Source organism: Carettochelys insculpta, chromosome 6, assembly GCF_033958435.1.
Source record: "Carettochelys insculpta isolate YL-2023 chromosome 6, ASM3395843v1, whole genome shotgun sequence".
NCBI classification, from domain to species: domain Eukaryota; kingdom Metazoa; phylum Chordata; order Testudines; family Carettochelyidae; genus Carettochelys; species Carettochelys insculpta.
This window is the reverse complement of record NC_134142.1, coordinates 109,963,448-109,987,315: the sequence shown is the minus strand read 5'-3', so window position 1 is coordinate 109,987,315 and position 23,868 is coordinate 109,963,448.

Here is a 23,868-nt window from a genome sequence, read left to right as displayed (position 1 = left end):
TCTCACGTAAAATCTCAATGGTGACTTTAGAGATTCAAAACATGTGCCACATAAGAAGTCAGCACGTTCTGTAAGAAACTGTTTAAAAATGTCCTACGTGAGAAGAACCATAAGCATGCAATAATGAGCACTCAAAAGTTAGGAAATGCCAGACTTAAGGTTGCTTCCTTCTGTGTATGCATTTTGACTAGGGATGTTAACGTTTAACCAGTTAACTGGTTAACTGGTGGGAGTTGGAGCATACCGCTGCCTGACACGGCCAGGGTGCTGCTCCAACTCTGTGAGGCCCACTGAGCCAGGGAGCCCTCCAGCCCAGCCGATGCAGCGCCCATCTGCGGCCTCCCCATCCGCCCTCCTTCCCATTTAATTGGTTAACCAGTTAAACTTAACATTTAACCAGTTAACTAATAAAATGGGATTTTTACATCCCTAATTTTGATAGTCTGTAATAATGTGATCACATACTATTTTTTCACAGGCCTCCTGCCTTAATTAATGTCTGGATGGTTATTCAAGATTTTTTTTTTTGTTTTTGTTTTTGTTTTTGTTTATATATACTCTGCATTCAGTATGTGGTGCCAGGCCTTATTTTTTATACACTATCCAAACTCTACACCGAATACAGAATTATTAATTTCCATTTGGGCATTTCTATGGTACTCCCGCCAAACTACCAGAATGCATCACAAGCATTGATGCAAACATTAATTCATTTGTCCTCATAATCTATCTCTGAGATTATGTTTTATAACCAAGCCCACTTTGCAGCCGGAGAACTGAGGCACAGAGAGAATAAGGTGAAAATTGCCAGATATTTCTCCACAAATTTTGGGTGCCCAATTGGAGACATGCAGGTTTTGATTTTTCAGAACACTTAGTTTTTTTATAGCACTTTCTGGCTACGTCTACACTAAGACAAAACTTCGAAATCCCCATATTCCTATGAGCTCATAGGAATAAGGGGATTTCAATGTTTGCAGAGTCCTTTCAAAAAGGGCCCCCATCTGGATGAGCCATGTGGGAGTGTAATGCAGCAATTTCAAAGAGCTGCGGCTGGTGGCATGGCAATTTTGAAGTTTTGTCTTAGAGACACAGCCTCTATGATTAACAAACAGCTCCAAATGACTTCAGTGAAGCTGATCCTATGTATTCCAGGCACAGAAATTGAGGAAAACATGAGTGACCATGGTCAGCTTTAATGCAGGCACTTCCTAGCTTCTGAACGCTTAACTTTAATGTTCTTTTGATGTAGTTTTTTATGCAATGGCTACGTCTACACGTGTGCCAAACTTCGAAATGGCCACGCAAATGGCCATTTCAAAGTTTACTAATGAAGCGCTGAAATGCATATTCAGCGCTTCATTAGCATGCGGGCAGCAGTGGCACTTCGAAATTGACGCGGCTTGCCGCCGCGCGTCTCGTCCAGACGGGGCTCCTTTTCAAAAGGACCCCGCCTACTTCGAAGTCCCTGGTGGGAGAAGGAGCCCCGTCTGGACGAGACGCACGGCGGCAAGCCGCGTCAATTTCGAAGTGCCGCTGCCGCCCGCATGCTAATGAAGCGCTGAATATGCATTTCAGCGCTTCATTAGTAAACTTCGAAATGGCCATTTGCGTGGCCATTTCGAAGTTTGGGGCTCGTGTAGACACGGCCAATGTGTGTTAAAAGCAAACATTTAGTCTAATGCAATGTGTGGTATGTGCATTTAAAAATCACATATAAGCAGGAAGTTAAGGTTCCAACAGCAAGGTTGTGAATTGAAAGGATTGCAGTGAAAGCTATTAAACTGTAGTGAGGGCGACCAATATCAGTGATGACACATAACTGGTTCTATGGATCCAGAACCTAGCCTAAGCTCCAGGCATCTTATGTTGTTAACATACACCACTACGATCTTTTAATTTTTAATACACTAATTCAGTCCTTCCAAAATCCAGTCACACACTTCTTCAGTTAATACCCCTCTATTTCCCCCCCATGTAAGAGGCAAAACTGTAGCTATACCCTCTCCAGTCTACACCCCTCTCCTTATGCAGGCCAGCTGACAGGAGGGAACAAAGGAAGCAGTTGCCCCGAGGCCCAGCCTTTCATAGAGCCCTCAGGCTCCAGCCTCTGCCACCACTGCTACTTCGTCAGCGGTGGCAGGCAGAGCCCAGGGCCCCTTTGAAGTGCCAGTAGCACTGCTCTACCTCTCTGCACAGCAGGGACAGGAGGGAGGGGAGAGCAGTTCCTCTGTCCCAGCAGCACTAAGGGCAGCTGTCCTTGTCCCCACTACTTCTGCCCTTAGCTCCACCTGTTCGACAGGTGCAGAGCCAGGCCCCACTCTTACTTTTCCCTGTGGCCATGGTGGCTGCTGGCCCGGTTACCTTAATTTACACTAAAGACCACCCCAGGATTACACTCATATGTGTTTTACTAAATGCCACTACTGGATTAAAGGAAAAGGGGAACAAGGTTTCAAGCACACGCCCATACACATTCATACCCCGCTGCACTCAGGCACTTACACAGGCAAACCCATGCAGGTGAAGAGTTGCACAGAGACAGCAGAGGAAGCCAAGACATATTGGGTCTGGTTTGTCTGTCTGCAGTCATGAATCCAGGGTGGCGAGCTGATCATATGACCCCCTTGTCAGCTTGCTCTCTTTGTCAGCTTGAGTAGTCAGGAGCAGTCAGGACCATCCATCCTGCCTCCCCAGCCAGCTGAGATTAATTCCTGCAGAGAGGTGATGGCAAGAACTCTACTATAATGTTGCACCCATCTTTTCATACTTTTCCATCCATAGCTCTTGTCCAGTCTCACTGCCCCAAGACACTCACTGTATGACCAGGAGCCATCAGCTAAAAGCAGGTGGGACTTTGTTCTTCTCTTGATGGGGCCTCTTTCTCGGGTGGGTTCTTTTGCAAGGTTCAGCTCCTATTATTCTCTGGCCATCCACGTACTGCTGGTCATCCAGACAGGCTGGCTTCAGGGACTTATTCCACTGCACACAAACCCACATTCACATTTTCAAAAATAAGAAATCCTGTGGCACCTTATAGAATAAGATTTATTGGATCACATACTTTCATTGGCAACGATCTGCTTCATCAGATACATGTAGTGTTAGCCTTGATTACATGCATCCGACGAAGTGGGTCTTTGCCTGGAAAAGCTTATGCTCCAATAAATCTTTTAGTCTATAAGGTGCCACAGAACTTCTCCTCATTTTTGTGGATATGGATTAACACAGCTACCCCACTGATACTATTCACATTTTCCTCATTCCCCCAAAGGACAGCTCACTTCAGAGAAGGTAAATCTTTTACAAAGGCACAGCCAGGATTTCTTACGTACTTATGGTATCTATAAACAAATTATTGCTAACTTATAATACTTAATGTAGACCTAGCAGCTGCACAAAACAAAGCTTACAGAAAGTTACTGGATTTACATCTACATTGTACTGGACTGAGGGGAGGCTTTATACAACAGGCCCTGCTGTGCTTATGTCTACAAAGCCCTGTTTTCTCAAAATGCCTATGTAAAGAGAAAGGCTTTTCAGCATGCTGGGTCATGTGCTGCATGTTTCAAGTTTGTAAGTAAAAGACACAGATTTTCATGCTTCCTCAGCCTTGCTAGCACTGAGCCCTTCCATTGACTTCTCCGGCTTTGGATCAGGCCCATGGCCAAGTCCAGCTTCCCTCACTGCATCTGCAGCCTGAGTCTCACTTTTTCCACAACCAGACCTACCAACAGGGGCAAAGGGGCAGCAATGGTGGCTGAAGGCCTGGGCCCCTTAAATCGCCCCAGAGCACCACACGGCATGCTCTGGGCAGCTCTGAGAGCTGGCTGGGAACAGGGAGGCCTGGCACAGTACTGAAGGCTGGCTGCCCCAGCCCAACCTTTACCTCCCAATGCCTCATCCCTTCTGAGAGCATGGAGCCAGCCCCCCTCCCACCTGGCCTGTGACCTGGAAGTTCTATCACACACTGGCCACAACACAAGACCTACCTCGCCTGTGACACAATTCTGACTCCTGATCTCACCTCTGGTATAAAGCCTGGCACTCCCACTGTGTAACCTCCTTGCAACACTGACCTGAGGAATTCCACCTCCCACATCACACCAGCCACACAAGTTCCAACTTCCCACCAAGAAGATGTTATCTCTGTCTGCTGCTATATTTGCTGAGTTCTCAGGGACAGCATCAAATATACACTGTGTGTCTATATTGGAGAATGTCACCTGATCACTATGATCGATAGTCCAGGAGAATAATTACACTTTCTCACCTTTGGGAAAGCCCTTGGAGACCCCTACATCAGATGAAAGGAGCTAGTTTGCAAACTGATATATTCACCTTTGCTAGAATCTGGGGAAGGGGGCAGCACAGATTCCCAGTCCAACAGCCTACTTTTAACTATCCCAGGTCACTCAGCTATTGCATGCCTGCTGCTACAGTTGTGAACGTGAATGTTTTGCAGTGTAGTCTGCTCTAACAACTCCTTTCCTTTCTCTCCCCCTGCCTCTTCCTGGTGTTGATTTGTTCAGCAGGGAAAAAATCAGGTTCATAGGTCACAGAAAGGACAGGCAGGCCAAGGATTCACAACAGGCCTATCTCCCTATCTGCACTGAGTAACAGGCTGCAGGAGGCTTCTCATTTGCTTAAACAGAGGTCAAGCCACTAGGCCCATGCCCCAAATGCCTCGGGCAGTTGTGCGTTGACTGAAGAAACTGATGGGTTGCCTTGAATATAATTGATGCCTTATTAATGAAAATACTATTCCATTCAAAGAGGAAAATATATATTTTAGCAAAGAATGGCAAAACAGCAGGCTTCTCAGGACAATGCATGGTTACTCTGTACAAGAGAGAGATGGAACTACAATAGCAGGTAGAGCTCTGCACTGGCAGAGACTGGTCAGGAAGCCCAGAGATGAAGGGATTCTGCGTATCAGCACTGAGGCCTTGGTGAAAGGCTACCACCGTGTTTGCATCCCTGTTTTGGCCCAAGAGTGACAACAGCACCATAATGGCTTGAAAATCAAATGCCCTTCAGGTAGGTAATCAGAGAAAGGGCTGATTTGTTAACATTGCCAGCCTGCGATAGGTGCACAGAAAAGATGGAGTAAGAAAGAGGAAACTGGGCATGCTAGTGAGAGAAAGAAAATCCAAAGCTATTAAGGGAAAATGACTAGCACTGACAGATATATATTGTGAGAGAAAAATAAAAAGCTAAGCATAGTACTTGAATATCTTCAATGTATCCTGAGAGAGAGAGCTTTTTTCCCATTTTATAGATGGGGAACTCAGACACACAGATACTAAGTGACTTGCCACCGTGTCCCAGGAACACTATGGCAAAATAGGAAATTGATATCAGGTCCCCAGCTAGCACACTACCTATTGGACCAACCATCCTCCTACGGAGCTGATCAGCTATGCAGATAGACATGCAGCGTTAAAGTTGGCTTAACATGTTTAAGGATTGGACAGTGACAGGTGTAATGCAGGGGCCAGCAACCCCCAGCATGCATTCCAAGAGTAGCACAGGAACAAATTTTCATCAGCGTGCAAGGACCTCAGCCCCACCCCATCTCCCCCATCCAGCCGGGAGCTTGTTCAAAGCCATGACACCTGCAAATTAACAAAAGACCAGTTCATGCTACCAGCCACCGCCTAAGCAGTAAAGCTCTGCACCTTTATTTATTTCTTAATGAAGCTATTGCAGATTGGACAATTAGTGACTTTAGAAAGTATCACTGGCACTTGGACCGTACATAGAGGTCAAAAGATCAAATTTCGGCACTCTGCCTTAGAAAGGTTGCTGACCTCACATGTAATGTAAAAGTCCAGATAGATAAATAGTTATCCAGAAGACATTTTGGAAGCCATAATGAATAGAATGATTAGCAATAAACAAGGCCTGACCCAACACTTCACTCAAAACTGCAATCAAATACAAACACTGAATGTATCCGGGGATCTGAAAAGGTCTGTTACTTTAAAAAAAGAACAGCTCATTTCATGGGACTAGAACCAGAGATGCTTGAGGTACTTGAGAAAGTCAGTGTACGATTTCCACCTTCAGTTTGTCATTTTCTGAGATATAGTTAATGTGGGAGAGGTTTGTGTGAATGGTGACAGAGCCCACAAGCAGAGTTTTCTCACTGACTTCCCCTCCCTATGAAATCCCTTCTGATTCTGTTCTTCTTATGGTTTCCCAGTGTTTAACCCCCAAATGAGAAGCACCTGAGATTTCTAGGCTCAAATGAAGCTCTCAGTAATAACTCCCCTACTATTAAATGCAGACAGTTATTCAGGAGCTGAGACAGCTCTTTCCCTCTGTTCAGGTGATCAGGTAGCAAGTGTGAAAAATTAGGACTTTTTTTTGTAGGAGGGTATATCCACATATCAGACAGCGTCTAATATTGGGCTAGTCTCAACAATATTGGGATGTCTGCTCACCCTTCCTTATATCACGAGTGTCACTACTTTCCCACTTCCCTCCCCCATGTATTCACTAGCCCCTTTCTTAGTAGTCCTCAACCTGTTTCTTTCTGAGGCCACACCATCAAGCTATCACAATGCCATGGCCCACCTGCGGCACAACAACTGTGTTTTTGCATACAAAAGCTAGCATTAAGGGGTAGCAAGCTGGGCATTTGCCTGGGACCCCATGCCACAAGGGGCATCACACAGCTAAGACACTCAGGCTTTGATTTCAGCCAGGAGTGGCAGGGCACAGGATCCTGGGCTTCAGCTTTCTGCCCTGGGCTTCACTGAGTCTAATGCTGGCCTTGCTTGGGGGACCCCCTGAAACCTTCTCATGATCTTCCAGGGGCCCTGGTATCCTGGTTGAGAACTGTTGCACTAGTCCACTGAGGGATCTGACTGGGCTGCTCCCAACAGTAGAAGTCCTAGCTGGATGGCAGATTTGCTATTTGCAGAAACCCACAATGAAATCAAATCTTTTCCTTTCTCTTCCCAGGGCTGGGATGGTCAGAGCAGGCCTAATTGTGAGGCTGAGTATCTCCTCATGGTCTGAGGAGCTGGGATGATGTGGGCACAGGCTATCCTGTTTTATTTTACCCATAGGATTTCACTGCTCCTCTGTTTAGTCACTTGCTAGCTACCAAAGATAAACTGTAAACTTTCTGGGCCGCAGGGACCCTCTCTCATTATGGGTCTATATATTACCTAGCACAATGGGGCCCCAAACTTTGTGGGGGCCTGTAATAATTATTTGCATTATGCTTTTATTACGTGTTTGCTATTATGCTCTGTTAGGGATAGGAGTAACTGATAGGGCCTTCCAGAGTAAATAACATTTGAGTGGATAGAAGTGGCAGAAGACCAATGGCTTGCTGTTGCTACTGAGGATACAAAACTTCCCTCACCAATGTACTCCGCAGCATAGCAGCTTGATAGGGTAGCAGAAACACTTTCATTCTGGCTAATCTGTATTTGAGAGCTGTTTTCTTTTCATCATCTTTCTAATTTTAACCCACAAGGAAAACACAGAACTCTGAGCCCAAAACACACAGTCCAAAGTCTGGCTGACAAAGAGAGGCCTGCCCTTTCAGGAACTGTATAAACAGCAAGGTATAACTGTATAAACATACTCTCTCTACCCCACAGCCTTTGAGCATTCTGCAGGTGCCCGATTCTGCAGGCTGTTGCATACCCACAAGTTGAATGACTCCCACAGGAGATGAGGTTATTCAGCACATCGTTGGTTCAAGCCCTAGCTCTGCATTGAGTCACTGTGATTCAACTCCACGTCCTGTTATTCATCTACGCTGTTTTCACCAACAGAAATATCAGGCCGTGTTCTGCCGAAGCCCCTGCTCAACCAAAGTTCATAGTAATGTCACAGAGTCTATGTCTACAGTAGCATACTCTGTCGATAGAAGTTTCCTCCGACAAAACTTCTGTCAACAGATTTTGGCCAGACTGCCAAGTGGATCGCAAGAATGACCACTCCTTTGACAGAGTGGGAAGGCAACCCAGCCACTCTCTCAACAAAATGGCCAACAGGAAGCACAGTAAACAGGGCTGCTGGGTGTCCTGGGAGCCCTGTCTGTCGACAGAGGGCACCCTGTAACATCCAGCCTTGCTTTCTGTTGAGAGAGGTGTTCTGCCTCATGGGGGAGCAGCAGAACACTGCCGACAGAAGTGCCGTGTTCTGTCAATTGACTGTCAACGGAACACCTTGGGAATGTAGATGCTCTGTGGGTCTTGACAACAAAACGCCAGTTCTGTTGACAAAACTGTAGTGTAGACAAGAGCCAGAGTGAGGACTGGGGCAGGATGGGTTGTAAAACATTCCAACTCCAGAGGCACATTGTTGAGGGGTGATAATGGGTTACCCTTAAAGCTGGGCTAGAACCATGTTGGAACAGTGGTTTCCAGTCCTGGCTGCTGCTAATCCCGGCTGGCCTGGGGCCAGTGGGAAGGCCCTGACACTTAAGTTGCCAGCACCCTTGGCTTACATTGTCTACTTGTAAAGACTGCAAGATTTAGCACTTGGACAGGATATAAGGAGAAAAACAAATAAACAACGAGCCAATAATTAGCTACAGAATCTTGATTTTCCAGTCAGCGCCAGTGTTTTTGGGAGGTTCAATGATAAACACCAGCAGTGCACGTGATTTTGTAGATTGCTGTGGTAAATTACTTATCAACAATAAAAATAGGATGTTATATCCATGTGGTATCTCAGAGCATATCACAACACTGTACATGCCTGACATAGATAACACATACATAATCGTGTCATTCATGTGACGAGTTGTTCCTGTGGCTGCCTTCCCTGCTCTCTGCCTGCCTCTCCCTCTTCAGCAGCATGACTGTTAACATTCCCAATGTCTCCCTCTTCAGCTGCTTCAAACAGCTGCCACTGTTCCAAAATTAACTAGACATGGGCACGTTTCCCTCTCCCATTTGGGCGCCCTCTCCAAACAACAGTCACCCATAAATGTAGCTGGATGAAAGTCAGTCCAGAGCCCTAGGAAATTCTTTGCTGAGTTTTCAATGGTTCTAAACACAGTGGCCACTGATGTCCATCCCCTCTCCTCTGCTCTACTCACAGAATGGGAGAGAAGTGGTAATACTATTCTGAAGACAAGTCTACATTACAGCACTACATCAGAATAACTGCAGCACTGCTGCATGTCTGATGAAAAACACTCTATGCTGACAGGCAAGCACTCTCCCTCAGCATAATTACTCCATCCTGGCAAAAAGCAGAAGGTATATTGAAGGAGAGTGTCTCCAGTTGACATACCGTTGATACGGACAATGCAAAGCCTGAAGATCTCCGGGAGAGGGGGTACAGGGGAAGCTTTTTCATGCCCCTGAACCATGTAAGTTAGATCAACTTGACTGGTAATGTATACCTGCCCTAAATCATAGGTGAGTCACACCTTAACTGGAGCATAGTAACAACTCCTTAACTGGAGCAATCCTGCCTGTGCTTTAAGACCAGCACATACCATTAGCATGGTACAAAGTGGTGACACTGAGTTATCTAATCATTTGTCTGGGGTCTGGTGTTAGTTCTTATAGTTTGCCTTGATCTAGGGCAGGGGTCAGCAAACTTGCTGAAGTGGAGTGCCAAAATTTGACCTTTTGACCTCTACGTACATTCCAAGTACCAGTGATACTTTTTAAAGTCACTAATAGTCTTACTTACAACAGCTTCATTAATACATAAATAAAGATGCAGAGTGTTACTCTTTAGGTGGTGGTTGGTAGCATGGGCTGGTCTTTTGTTAATCCACAGGCTGCAGGGATTTGAGCAAACTCCCAGCTGCATGGGGGAAGAGGGGCAGGGCCAGCTCCCGCTTCATGTGCCAATGAAAATGTGCTCACGGGCCACTCTTGGCAGCTGTGCCAGGAGTTGATAACCCCTGATCTGAGGTTTCTTACCAATAGCTCTACTGTTTAGTTCACCATTGCCCCAAAGGCAAGAGTGCAGCCAACAATGCTTCCTTCAGCAACTCGATTTTGCTTCAAGGTCTCCCATAAAATTACTGATGAGACTTGGTTGCAGAAGTTGACCGGATCACCTCCCAGGGTGCTGGGACTGGGAGCCAAACGGTAGCACACTTTTCCTCAAAGCTTGATTTGTTTTACAAGAGTCTGTTTAGACAACCCGAGGGTATTCCTATTTAAAAAAGGGTTCTATGGTATGCTTCTGCCTGGTTTTGGAGCTGATATTTGTGACATATTAGGAAAGTAGGAAGGCTAGGAATGGCTGATTCACTGACCTAAAAAATGCCAAGCCATCTGTCAGCTGAGTTCAATGCTGGGTGAGTGAGAGAACTGCAGCTGGTCAGCTCTGACTTACTTCACAAAGTCAAGTTGACATCGTTGGCGTAAGTTTTGTATTTGTGATTAGAGGAGACTACACACTCCCCCCCCCATCTCATCCCTCTGTGCCTCTTGAGTAACATACATATGGCTCTGAGTACTGCATAAACAAGTTTTCACTCAAGTCACTGCTACATAGCCAGTGCAATTCTAACAGGGGGAGCTGTGTGCCAATCTGCTTTCCCCCATCAACAAAGCTACCAGTTAAGTCCTGATCTCAGCACCTTTGCTATGAGGGATGAATAGAGAACAGAAGGGGTAGTTAAAAGATCATGAATAAAATAAGAACTACCCTGTGCCTTTGCTCAGAATGTAAACAAAACCCCAATTCCATCATCAGAGAAGTCCCATCCGAGTTTGCAAACTCAGAAAGTTTAATGTAACTTGAAAACATCTAGAAAGACATTCAGGCTTCTGAGTTACATTCATGGCTGGAAAGAACCTATCTTATCTTTCAGATACCAGGTGAAATGTGCAGTGCTTCTAGCTAGGAGAGAGAAAAGAAAAAACCAAAAACCTTGGTTCAACATACAAAGACTGAGCCACAGTGATACCGGTCAGAAATGATTGAAGCTGGGCACAAGTAAGACACAGAGCAGTCATACTTAGAGATCCTTTACAGACCATACTCTCACTCAGCAAGAGACGCTCTGTAAGCACATCAGCCCAGAGAGGATTTCTGTGGGGAGAGATTATTCCAAATCTGTAAAAATTGAAAAGAAATCACAGTTGCAAGAAACTGGTGAGGCTCCATTGACCTCAATGAAGTTACGTTAATTTATGCCAGCTAAGAAGCTTGCCCCCATTTTTATCAGTGGTGTTTCTCATGATTGTTTCTCTGTCACCCAAATGGGAGCACTAGGGGACCTGCATCTAACAAAGAGACTGGTGGAAACATGGTCAAGCTGTGCCCACCTCTTGCGAGAGTGAGGCAGAGTCTGGTAGCCATTGGCTCTGCTGACTTCCTATCTCAAATCTAATGCTTCTTTTATGGCCTTAGGCAAGCCACTTAGGCTCCCTAACTCTGACATGGAGATAACACCTTTTCCACATGAGTTTTGGGAGATTAATTAGTGAATGTTTCTAGAGCACTCTGAAGAGGAAAAGTGTCAACTACCATTACCTTTTAAAAAAGAAAATTATTATACTGGATGTGATCACCAAGTCCTGTATGAAAGTCACATATTCCCAAATCATAGCCCAAAATTGCCTGCCATAATTTCAAATATTTGCAACGCAGGTCACAACATCTCAAAATACATCCACAGTTACTTAAGGCAAGTTAATTATTTTTATAAAGTATTAAAAAGCTTCATGTTATACAGGTTGAATCTTTCTTGTCTGGCACCCTCAGGACTGACCAGTGCCTGATGAGAGAATTGGCTGGACCACAAGAGGTCAATATTGTCTAGCACGTTAGCAACCTGTCCACTGCTTACTGGGCTCTTAGGAGACATTTGGGGGTAAATTACATCTAAACAATAGCGCAGAACACTGAAAGCCAGGACTGTAAACAAACTTTATGGGACCATGGGAAACCTGGCCACATGATAAATACTCATCCAGCTGACTAAAATCGTGCCAGATTATGGATGTTGCTGGACAAGACAGTTCCAGATTATAGAGGCTCAAGCTGTAGTACAGACGTCAGCCATTTATAGGGATTAGAAAGAAGCTTTTCTTGTAGGTTCAGTAAGGTCTTAGAGTACGCGACTCCAGAGTATGTGACCCCACTCCTACATCACTGACCCTCAATTCATACTGCACAGTAAACCCTTGCAATGCGCCATTTCAACCTAACACATAAGTTAAGTGCAACTCAAAATCTCACTCCCTCCAGCCCCAGCTCAGCCCTTCCCCGTCCTGCTCACCATCTGCTCACAGCTCCAGCTCACTCCCCACTGGGGGAGCAGCTCCTCCCAGGGAAGTGGCAGCCCTGGGCGCTCCTGGGCCCAGAGCCCAGGGGAAACAGCAGCTGTGGGCACTCCTGGCCCCGGTTCAAACCCTCCCTGTGCTGCTCCGGTTCAGCCTCCTGCAACCCCCCTGTAGCCCAGGCTTAACCCTCCTGCTCTCCTCCCATGGTCTCAACCCACCACCAGGCTTAACCGTCCCCAACTGCCCCCCCAGCCCTGGGATTTACAGTTCAAAAAGGAGCTTCAGGTGCTCCTGCTGCTTCCCTGGCTGCAGAATGTGCGTTCCACAGGGGAAAAAGCCCCCCCGACTTACATGTAATTCAGGTTAAGTGAGGGTGCCTGGGACTGTACATCTCATGTAATCGAGGGTCTACTGTATCTTATCCCATAACCAGCTGACTTCTGGCACCTTGCTGTAAAGTACCTGGTTGTGGCCACTGTGAGAGGCAGAATATTGACCTTGTTGGTGGTGCTTTACTGCTACGTACACCAAGGCTGGACAAGTAACCTTGTAGGAACAGTGACCAGTGAAGGCATGGGATTCCAACACCTTGCCTCCTGCTGTCCGGTTTAGCAGGCCTACTAGTGCCCTCACAGGAGCAACCTGTTTTGCTCTGCAGTGCCTTCGCAAAGCACATTGGTGATGATCTCTGAAAGAAGTTCTCCCCATTCCAAAGCTCAGGCAAGTCACATTAAAGAAGTGATGACATCAAAGGGAAAAGGAACTCTATTGTGAGCTCACACACAAAAAGAAAACATGGATAACTTTTCATAAGATCAGACACACGTCGGAGAGAGTTTTCTTGTCACCCGTAAGCCTCCTTCTCCGAGGTTCAGCTGTAGGAATGCACAATCTATGCACATGCCATGAGCCTACCACTTAATAAAGAACTTCAGCCAGTTGTTACCTGTTATTGCTACCCACCGGGTGGTACAACAGCAACAAATGCCAGAGCACCCGGTTAGAAATTTGTTCTCTGTCCCCTCCCCTCAGCTGACTGGAGTTTTGCCAACTGAATATGAGGTAAAATGTGCTGAGTGGTAACTTTCTCAAAACCGCCATGTGTTTTGCCACCTTGTGCTCCTCCAGCCCTGCCTGACAAAACAAAAGAGCGTAAACATTTTCTATCATTTCCTTTCGCCCCTGGATAAATTAGCCAACCAAGTCCAGGCACCTGAGCCAACTCTCAGTTGGATAATTTAATTACATTCTTCCTACATCAATTACCCCATTGGATATGTCATTCCTCTGCACTTCCTGTGAGGTGGCCAGTAGATTTGCTGTGCACTGTTAAACAACAGTAATGTTCTCACTCAGTGCATTTCAGTGGCAGCTGAGGAGATTATGGATTGTGCATGTTCATAGTCCATATCCAATATGAGACACCTGTAACCAACAGTTGCGCACACAGTTATATCTATCCACCTCTGAACTTGGGAGAGTTCACATCTTGGATTTTGCTTTGGCTTCATATAGAGAAACTGGACAGTTGTGAAGCCCCAAATGGGAAGTTTTAGTTTGCGTCTATTTATGGATCACGAGTGATATGAAGATCTTACTGGTACAACATGAATGCTGAAGCCAACGGCAGTTTCTGCAGGACATGTCAAATGAACGCCAATAAAAGCATATTACTGCATCATACCATTTGGTATAGTGTATGTGCCACGTGCTACAGAAATACTTGTTTTAGGAATCTCACACAAAATAATTCTGTTATGTTTTTATCTCTGCAATCACATGCACCTTAGTTACCAAAAGACCCACTGTACAGGTGTGCTGGGGTGGGGAGTTGCTGTTTTAAAGTGCATTATCTTGGGTCTTTCTAAGATGCCCCCCTTCTGTGGTGTGAAACGCCTAATGGATACCCTAACATGATGCCTTGGTGCTGGCTTGCATGGGGCAGCAGCATCAGGATCTGGGCACTACAATGGCTTAGCATGACTGGAGTTAGCCATATATGAGGGTCTGAGCAGTAGGAAGAAGAAAGAGGGATAGCTCAGTGGTTAGAGCTTTAGCCTTGTAAACCCAGGGTTGTAAATTCAATTCTCTTTAAGAGCCTGGGGCAGGTTAGATTTAAAAAAAAAAATCTGCCATGGACGGTGGTAGGTCCTGCTTGAGGGGAGGGGACTGGACTCAATGACCTCTGAAGGTCTCTTCCAGTTCTATTGTATATATTTAAGCAGGTTCAGACCAAGGAAAAATCCTCATCTGTAAAGCAGTAGGTGCACATTCCTCCAAGGGGGCAGGAAGGGGAAGGATAGTTCAATGGCTAGAGCATTGGCCTTGTAAACCCAGTATGATGAGCTCAATCCCTGAGGGGGTTTTTCAAGGTTGTGGGGCAGGTTAGCCTCAGAAAAAAACAAAATGTGTCAGGGATAGGTCCTGCTGTGAGTTCAGGGGACTCTGGACTCAATGATTGCTCAAGGTCCCTTCCAGCTCTATGAGATACACATATCTCCATGTTTCAAGTCTTCATTCAAAGTCTAGTTCTCCTCCACCCTAACAGGGTGTGACCACTGTTCTTTCCAAACCTTGAAACCCCCTTGCACCATATTATGTGCTGTATCCCACTGCTTGAATGTGTTTTTGATGCTAAAACAGTGCTCCCGGGAAAAACACCTCTCCTCTGGCTCATTAACTCTTGGAAAGACTTTAACCAGCTCCACCTGCCAAAATACATCAACTCCACTGCAACGAGGAAGAGGCTGTTGAGTTACAGACAACTTAGCCGCTTTCCTAATCATTGTCCAGCCTCATTAATGGTTAAACTATCTTAACTTAATCATTTGTTGTTTCCCCACAGGTGGGAGCCACTTGAAGAAGAACTATCAACCTCTCCCTGAAAAAGCCCATTAAAAAAACTGTGGTATTTCCCTACATACCACCTGTAAAGCAGCACTTCAGGTGTCCCAGGAGTGGCCCATTCTTCATCTCTAAGGACTAGTATTTGGCTTGTGGATAGGTGAATTCAGAAGAGTTTTCAGTGCCTATGAGGGGAAAGGGCTATGAACGTTCACCAGAAATAGGGATAGTGTGGCAGATGCTGTGCAGCTTAATCAGTGATGCCTCTGCTATTTTAGTACTGGGGCCCGCACAATACTGCCAATGTACCCACATCCTATATCTGCAGCTCTCCTTTTTTCAATCACAGTACCTGCAACTCCACTAACAACAATGCTATCTGTTCTGCAGTTCCAGTCACCAAGCCCACAAGGGTCCACTAAGACATCACAGTTTAAACTTGCTATTGCAGGCATCTCCCTTTATTCTTGGACCCTCATTAGGTCCATATAGATGAAACTTAGTACCAGCCCAGAGCTCTACATGTGACTTAGGGTCCCAGTGATGTGCTGCCAGTTATGGGGCTGCAGCCTTTATCTGTTATTGGAGCCTCAGATAGAGTAAGAGCTGCATTCAACCTTAACCTGAAACCTGAGTCACTCTGAACTTGACCCTTCTTTCAGGTCTGAAAAGTTCAGTTAACATTTAAAAAAAAATCAACTTTCACATTCCTCTGCCCTCTTTGGAACTTGACTGGAGGTAAGAGCTCTGAAATACCCTGAGGAATGCTGTCTTGCAGTATTTCTGACCCTGCTGAAACCAGTATTTCTGACCCTCTTTAACTCTGTTAAGATTTTCAGTTTGATGTCCAGGCCGAAGAAGTTCAGAGACTTTTGGACAAGGTTCAAATAAACATCTAGGGTCAGATCCTCAGTTGGTAGAAGTCGAAGTCTTTCCATTGACTTCAATAGAGCTATGTCCGTTTGCACCAGCTGGGGATTCGGCCTGTAAAGTTTTGATTACTCAACTATACCAAACTGCTGAAGCTTTTGAAATCTACTCATTACAATATTTTAACTAATTGAATGTTAACAGGGTGCTCAGCACAGAACAAAAATATCAGATAGGGACACAAGAAATTTAGTCTTGTCCAGAGTTACACACCCCAGCTGGTTTTTATCTAACTTGAACTCATGTATTTAAAAAACAAAACAAAAAAAGAAAAGTCACTACACACTAGGGACTGAATTTGCAACAGAGCTTGCTACTCCTGGTGAGGACCAGGCTTTCAGGAGAGCCAAGCTCCTGTTTCTTCACCAACACTTGCAGGTAGTTTTTCCAAATGACTGAACATGCTGGATGCTGCGGTCTTTGGAAAGACCATCCATAGATGCCCCAATAAGCACATCTAGAAAGCAATAGGATATGAGTGCTTCAAAATCTGACCCCACTTGTGGTCCTAAGTTCTTCTGGAAATCTGATCTTCACCTACTGTGCTAGTAATAGTAAAGATCTTCATGACTTCTTTTCTATCAGACAAGCTCTGACTCGAGTCCCTTGATTCCACCTTGGCTTATGCAAAGCAATGCAGACAAATGATGGGTCATTCTGATTTTCTGGTATGCAGTGAGTGAAATATGGTCTGCACTAATCTTGAGCAGATGAGGTTAGGCTGATGGAAGAATGTGCACTTCAACTACTATAGCCACTCAGGGACTTGGATGATCTACAGCAATGGAAAACCCCTTTCTGTCACACGAGAAGACTCTAGACTGCAGTACAGCTGGGTGCAGTTTAGTGAAATGGTACATGTCATGACCTGTGTGTCCTTTTCCCTAGTGTGCCCCAACTCACCATCCAGTCTTGCGTAAATCACTTAACTAGCCCCCTCATTTGCTGCCAATACATTTGGCCTTGAGAAACACATTTCTCATGGAGTCAGGTAGGTCTAAAAGTAGCAGCTGACCCCACAGAAGTGTCAGGTGCCCTCAGAGGACCCTCAAAGCAAAATATTAATACGTTATACAGAGAAATGCTGTACATTCTTCAGAAAATTAAAAACAACAAAAGATGTGTCTGCCAACCAGGACTGCTTCAATGGATTCCATCTTCCTAACCTTGTAACTGAGCAGATGAGAGTCCCTTGTGCTATGGAAGAAAATAATATAGTTTCCAGTTTGAACATCTGTTAATGAAAGAATATTCAATCACATGTACAGACAAGAACACTACTGTCTCCAGCTAATTCTCATGAGCATATTCCCATAATGCCTTGGTGCTCATTAGCATACACCATTATAAAGATTATACCCTAGGGAAAGGAGATCACTTTAATTTCAGTCAGGCTAGCATAGGTTGGTATTTGCTTATAGCAGCAGTGTTTACATATACCCAAAGGCTGATATTGACATAGACAGCATCCCATGAAGAGGGCTTGAGACTCTTCTCACTTGCACCAGTTATGTACGCTAGTGTATCTCTGGTGACTGCAATGGCGTGCCATCTGATTGATTTTGAGAGGAGAGAGAGGCTCTGTACCAGTTTCAGTTCAAACAGCTATCTTATTTCTCCTACATTTTTAGGATGGCATCTTTTCCTCCTCATCTTCTCATTGTTCTTGCTTTCTTTGATGTAGAAGTTTCTTCTTTCACTAAGATCCCCTCAGGACATGTGTTTTCATCTCAGACTCAGCTTCCTTGCTTCCAGTATGCAATGGGAGAGAAGTTAGGCTATGCTATTCCTGAATAAGCTGTTCTAGAAGAGGTATTCTGGAACAGCTTATTCCAAATAGCACAGCTACACACAAAATGCATTATAATGTAGTGTTCAGCTATTTCAAACTAGAGCACCTACACACAATAGAGCCTATTTCAAAATAGAGACATTGGACTCTAAGGCTACGTCTACACGTGCACCCAACTTCGAAATAGCTTATTTCGATGTTGCGACATCGAAATAGGCTATTTCGATTAATAACGTCTACACGTCCTCCAGGGCTGGCAACGTCGATGTTCAACTTCGACGTTGCTCAGCCCAACATCGAAATAGGCACAGCGAGGGAACGTCTACACGCCAAAGTAGGACACATCGAAATAAGGGAGCCAGGCACAGCTGCAGACAGGGTCACGGGGCGGACTCAACAGCAAGTCGCTCCCTTAAAGGGCCCCTCCCAGACACACTTTCATTAAACAGTGCAAGATACACAGAGCCAACAACTAGTTGCAGACCCTGTATATGCAGCACGGACCCCCAGCTGCAGCAGCAGCAGCCAGAAGCCCTGGGCTAAGGGCTGCTGCCCACGGTGACCATAGAGCCCTGCAAGGGCTGGAGAGAGAGTATCTCTCAACCCCCCAGCTGATGGCCGCCATGGAGGACCCCGCTATTTCGATGTTGCGGGACGCGGATCGTCTACACGTCCCTACTTCGATGTTGAACGTCGAAGTAGGGCGCTATTCCCATCCCCTCATGGGGTTAGCGACTTCGACGTCTCGCCGCCTAACGTCGATTTCAACTTCGAAATAGCGCCCAACACGTGTAGACGTGACGGGCGCTATTTCGAAGTTACTGCCGCTACTTCGAAGTAGCGTGCACGTGTAGACGCAGCTCAAATGGCTTATGTTGATATAGGTTCTATTCCTGCCTACACAGCCTCATTTCAATATTTTGAAATAGGAGCTATTCCTCGTAAAATGAAGTTTACCAATTTAGAAATAAAACATCTACTATTTCAAAATTATGTTGAAATAGTGGTTGAATTACATATAGACACTATCCTAATTATTTCAAAATAGCAGCTACTATTTGCTGTGTAGACACACCCTTAGTGAGTACCTCTACTACATTTACTCATAAATTCTCCAAACTTCAAGACTTCAGCAACAAAATCTGTGGATTAATGACCCTTAATTCAGGGTATTACTGATTGGACTATGATTTAGATAAACTCCACACAGTTCTTCTAAAGTCGCTAATATGAAGATGCATTTGTCCAAACTCATCTTTCTTTATTCCACTGACTTTTCTTATTTTCATAAGTTGAAGAATGCAGTGGCGTTGGGAGGGCCATGATGGAAGTTTTATATCTAATGAATTTTATTTGGAACTTGGTGCACCTTTGAGTAGAGCACCAGAGACTTTGCGCAGCTAATGGTACCTCCATGGGCTTGTGTTTCCCTTCACAGTCTTTGTCTGTCTTGTCTGTTTAAAGCGTAGTCTGGTCAGGACAGGAATTGTTTCTCATAATGGCTATGTCTACATTAGCCCAGAAAATCGACCTGCTCGGGGTCAATCTTCTGGGGTTCAATTTTGTGTGTGTGGTAGGGATGTGCAAAATCAACCTATCAGGGGTTCCAGTTGACCCCTGTACACCTTGTGAGCTTCAAGGTGTATGGGAGGTCAATGGGAGAAAATCTCCTGTCAACCTTCCTCGGTCACAAAGGCCAAGTAACTGAGTGCAGATACGTCTATTTTAGCTATGCAGTTGCTGTAGCTAGAATTGCATATCTGTGGTCGACTTACTTTGCCTAGCGTGGACAAAGCCTATGTGTTTGCACAATGTGCAGCATGATAGGACCTCTGTCAGAGCTGGGACCTGCAGGCACTACTGGAATTAGTAACAACAATAAAAACTATTATTACTATTAATGATTTAATGGAAAGTTACATTTGTTTTTAATGATTAAAAACAAATTAAATGCCCTCTGTAAATTAACAGCCCATCGCTGTTACTTTAAAGCACTGGAGCTGGAGCAGTGACTGCTTCCCCCTCTGCTACAGCTGCATAGAATACCTTATCTGCCCCACCCCATGTAGGTTGGCATGCTTCTTACAACTGCCCAGCTGTGGAGTGTGAGGAATGGGAAGCATCTGCCAGCTAATGGGAAAGTTTGTTGAAGGTGATGAAGAAGGCTCCAGTCAGATTCTTCCCCTCTTGAACATCTGAACAGATAACTGCTTCAGAAGGTTTAGGAACTAGCCAGGTCTTCTGGTTATCTCTGAAATGCACTCAGCTTAGAAGCAATTCACAGCTCAGGCACTGGAAAGTTCAGGAATTATGACCAGACAATAGAGGCTTTGTCTGCATTTTGAAGACCAGGTCTGCACTAGGGGATAAGTTTAAGTTAAGATACACAACTCCAGTTGCATTAATTGCATAGCTGGAGTTGATGTACCTTTGATCTGAACTTTGGGGCCACCTCCACAACAGGAGAATCAGTGCAACAGCATGTTCCCTGTCTTCTAGCTCTGGCTGGGTGTATGCAATTCTGTGTGATCCTGCAGTGACACTGAAGTAGACCAAGAGGGAACATCACTCACAGGAAAGATACAACATTCTACAGCAGAGGCTACTGTAATAACTTTATGGTAGAGCAGTGGGTATTGGACCATTACAATGGAATGTTGGAAGACATTTCACGAGGGGGAAAACCCAGCATTCTTCTGGCCTGAGGGTTTATCCTGAGGGAAGACAATAAAGCATAGTAAATGAACCTTCTTTACATGCTGCTTCAAACAAGGCTAGCCAAGCTTGGATATTTTCTTTAAGGAGTGTCATTAACTCCAAATAGGGAGGCAGCACAAGGTCTGTGCCTCACAAAAGTCCATTTAAGCCCCATTTAAAGGACTTAAGTGGTATGTATACCTCTGGGCAGGGGTAAATTTCACTCTTAGGGAAAAATGTCCCCTCTTGGTTGGAACTGTTTGAAGCAGCTTGGAACCAAGCTATGCTTTTCCTTTATAATTGACAAAATTGAAGGAGGCATTGTCTGCAGCCATAGAAGAAGATAAATAGATGAAAGGGAGAAAACTAATAAGCCATCCACTAGGGGCCAATGTAGGATTGTTCCATACAATGTGTTTCTTCAGTACATTCTCCAGTGCCATCTCAAATGTGTCAGTCAACAGGAGGGCCACAGCATCCCATGGCATTACACTACACTGGAGAATGCACTGAAGAAACACATGGTATGGAACAATCCTACATTGGCCCCTATAGAATGTGGGAAAAACTTGGCCCACCTACTCAGATGTTTTTCAGCCAGGAAGCCACCTTTCATGTTTACAGCTGGGAAGACTGCTGCACAGAGAAGGTGCCATCTGAAGGTTCAAGTGGGAGCTGGATGCCATTGGAGGTTTCCAAAATGAGGGTTTGGCTCTGTGCAAGTTGCCTAAGCATCCAGTGGTGGTGAACATGAGTGGGGTTATGACGTAGCCCCAAAAACATTTTCAGAACCTCCTGGGGGCATTCAGGTGCAAATGGTTAGTGATTTCTCATTCTATGCATTGCAAATACAATCATCACAGGGACCATTCAGGAAAAGAGATAACTCATACCCCCTACAACTGTAAGTGCTCCGGTCACATATCAGCAGGAGTTTAATATGTTCTGAGGTGGAAGAAAGTGTATGTGTTGTATTGAAATACACAGAATGATGTTGAGACCTATGTTCTGATGCTGGCTTAACTGGCATAAGGTTCTGTTTGCACGTTGAAATTGTGTGTGTTTACAACCCTGTGCTTTGTCATCTGATACAATTTACTGCACACCAGAGACCATGATGATGTAAAACAGAATGAGGGTCACTGGCTGCAGATGAAAAAGGGGAAGAAAAAGTTGTTTTTAAAAGATCACAAGTTGCGGTTAACCAGCTGCTCCTTTCCCGCGGCAGTCACTAGTACTTGGAGACCACAGCAGACGCACAGTTGCCAGGGTCTGAAGGGCAAAAATTCCTGCATTTTGGCCTCTGAATTCCTCCATCTGATTCCTGTGTTTTCACAAAGATGTGGCCTGCTGCTGGGTGACCTGGAAGAGGCTTGTCAGCACACCTGGCTGGCTGCAGAAGCTAAGGACCAACTTGTCCTATTAATCATTTAAAAAGTGGAGAGGAAGAGAAAAAATAAGAGCACCAGTTCTGGCTAATTGTAAGGAAAAAAAGACGTCAGAATTCATTTCTCTCTCTTCTGCTGCTGTACAGTTCACTGACTGACAAAGAAAACAGGGCAGCAAGAGGCGGGGGAGACATTTCCGGGGAGCTGCTCCAACCCCCGCCAGGGAGTTCTGGATTCTAGAGATCAGGATTCTGGCACAGAGGGGGAGTCCTGCAGATCTCTGAAGTGGGACTTCAGAGCCCCAGAAGAAAATTCTGCAGGTCCCCTGTGTGATGATTCAGATCTTTGGAATTGGTGGGTGTTGGAGTCCAATGGCAGTATACTCACTGCTACTTCCCCACAGAAAGACTTATACCAATATTGTCTAATGTTGTCACCTCTGAGGTGCAAGAAATGGGACATCTAAGATGAACACAAACCTATAAAACTGGACAGCTGTCAGGGTGTGCTGAGCACCTGTAGCATACAACAGCTACCTCAGAAAAGGGACAGTCCTGAGAAAACCATCCCTAGTATTGTCTACAATGATTTCATTTGGGGGAGTCTGGTACAGGAAAAGCTGTGGGCTCCCAACTGTTGGTAATCCAACAGCTTTCTCACGAGTTACCTCTGAAGGCCATACAAGGTAGGTTCCCTTCATTTATGAGTAGTGAAAGAAAGGGAGCAATGCTGAAACTCCCTTCTGTTGTAACATGGGTCACACTATGGAAAATGAGGAGAACTATTCACTGCTCTACAAAATGCCCTACCCGTGATTTCTGGTACCGGAGGCAATCAGTGAAGTATTATCTGTGAACTCAGCATAGCAAGTGCCACAGCATCCTTAACACAAGGGAATCCTACTGGGAGAGGCTGATATTTGTTACACTAACTTCTGCGGGGGTAGCTCCTCCACAGCCAGGGTGTGAAGTAAAATATTGCACAGGAAACTGTGGAGAGTTCAGTGTACATGGCCTGCATGGCACAACCAGAACAGTAATAAGAGGTCTTGCTCCAATCTGATATGCTGACCTGATCCTGAAATTACAGAGCTGAAGAACAATGTAAATATGCTGTGTATGAATTGAGGGGCAGTGCAATCAAGCAAACAGAACAGGATAATGTTCGTTTACTTGGGATCTCTGTTCTGTCAGACACATACCAAGGTAGCCCTGGACATTAGTCCAGGGCAGGGGTCTGCAACCTGCATCTCTGGAGCCGCATGTGGCTCTTTAAGGACTCCTTTGTGGCTCCTGATCCTAAAATTGCAAAGTAAAAACCAACCAACCAACCAAAATCTTCCTGATTGTTTTTGATAAACAGTGAACGTCTAAAAGCCCAAAACAGCACAACTCATATCTAAATAGCAAATAATATTCCTATGTCTAGACTAGAGGGTTTTGTCAGCAAAATGGATGTTTTACTGACAAAACCCGTGAGGCATCCAGATTCCCAAGGTGCTCTGTTGACAGTAAGTTGACAGAACACAGCACTTCTATCAACATCTGTACCCCACTCGCTATGAGGAATAATGCCTCTGTCGACAGAGAGCTGCTGACAAAAAACCAGTACGGACATTCCAGTAGGACATAAAGGGCTTCCAGGACTCTGAGCAACACTGTCTGCTGTGCTCCTGGTTGGCCATGTGGTTGAGCTGGTTGGGCTGGGCAGTCTGGCTTCTCTCTATTGACAGAACAGATTGCTGTTACGATCTACTGGCAGTTTGGCTACGATCTGTTGACAGAAGTTTTGTCAGAATATATTTTCCGACAAAAACTTCTGTAGCCAAATCCCTGTAATCTAGACATAGCCTATATGATCTTGAAATGCTGGATAACTCCTCCCAGAGTCCTCCAGAAATAGAGAGAGAGAGAGAGAAGGTTTGGGAGGGAAAGTCAGGAAGCCAGTGGTACAAACACATACATAAAGTGTGAGGAAATAGAAT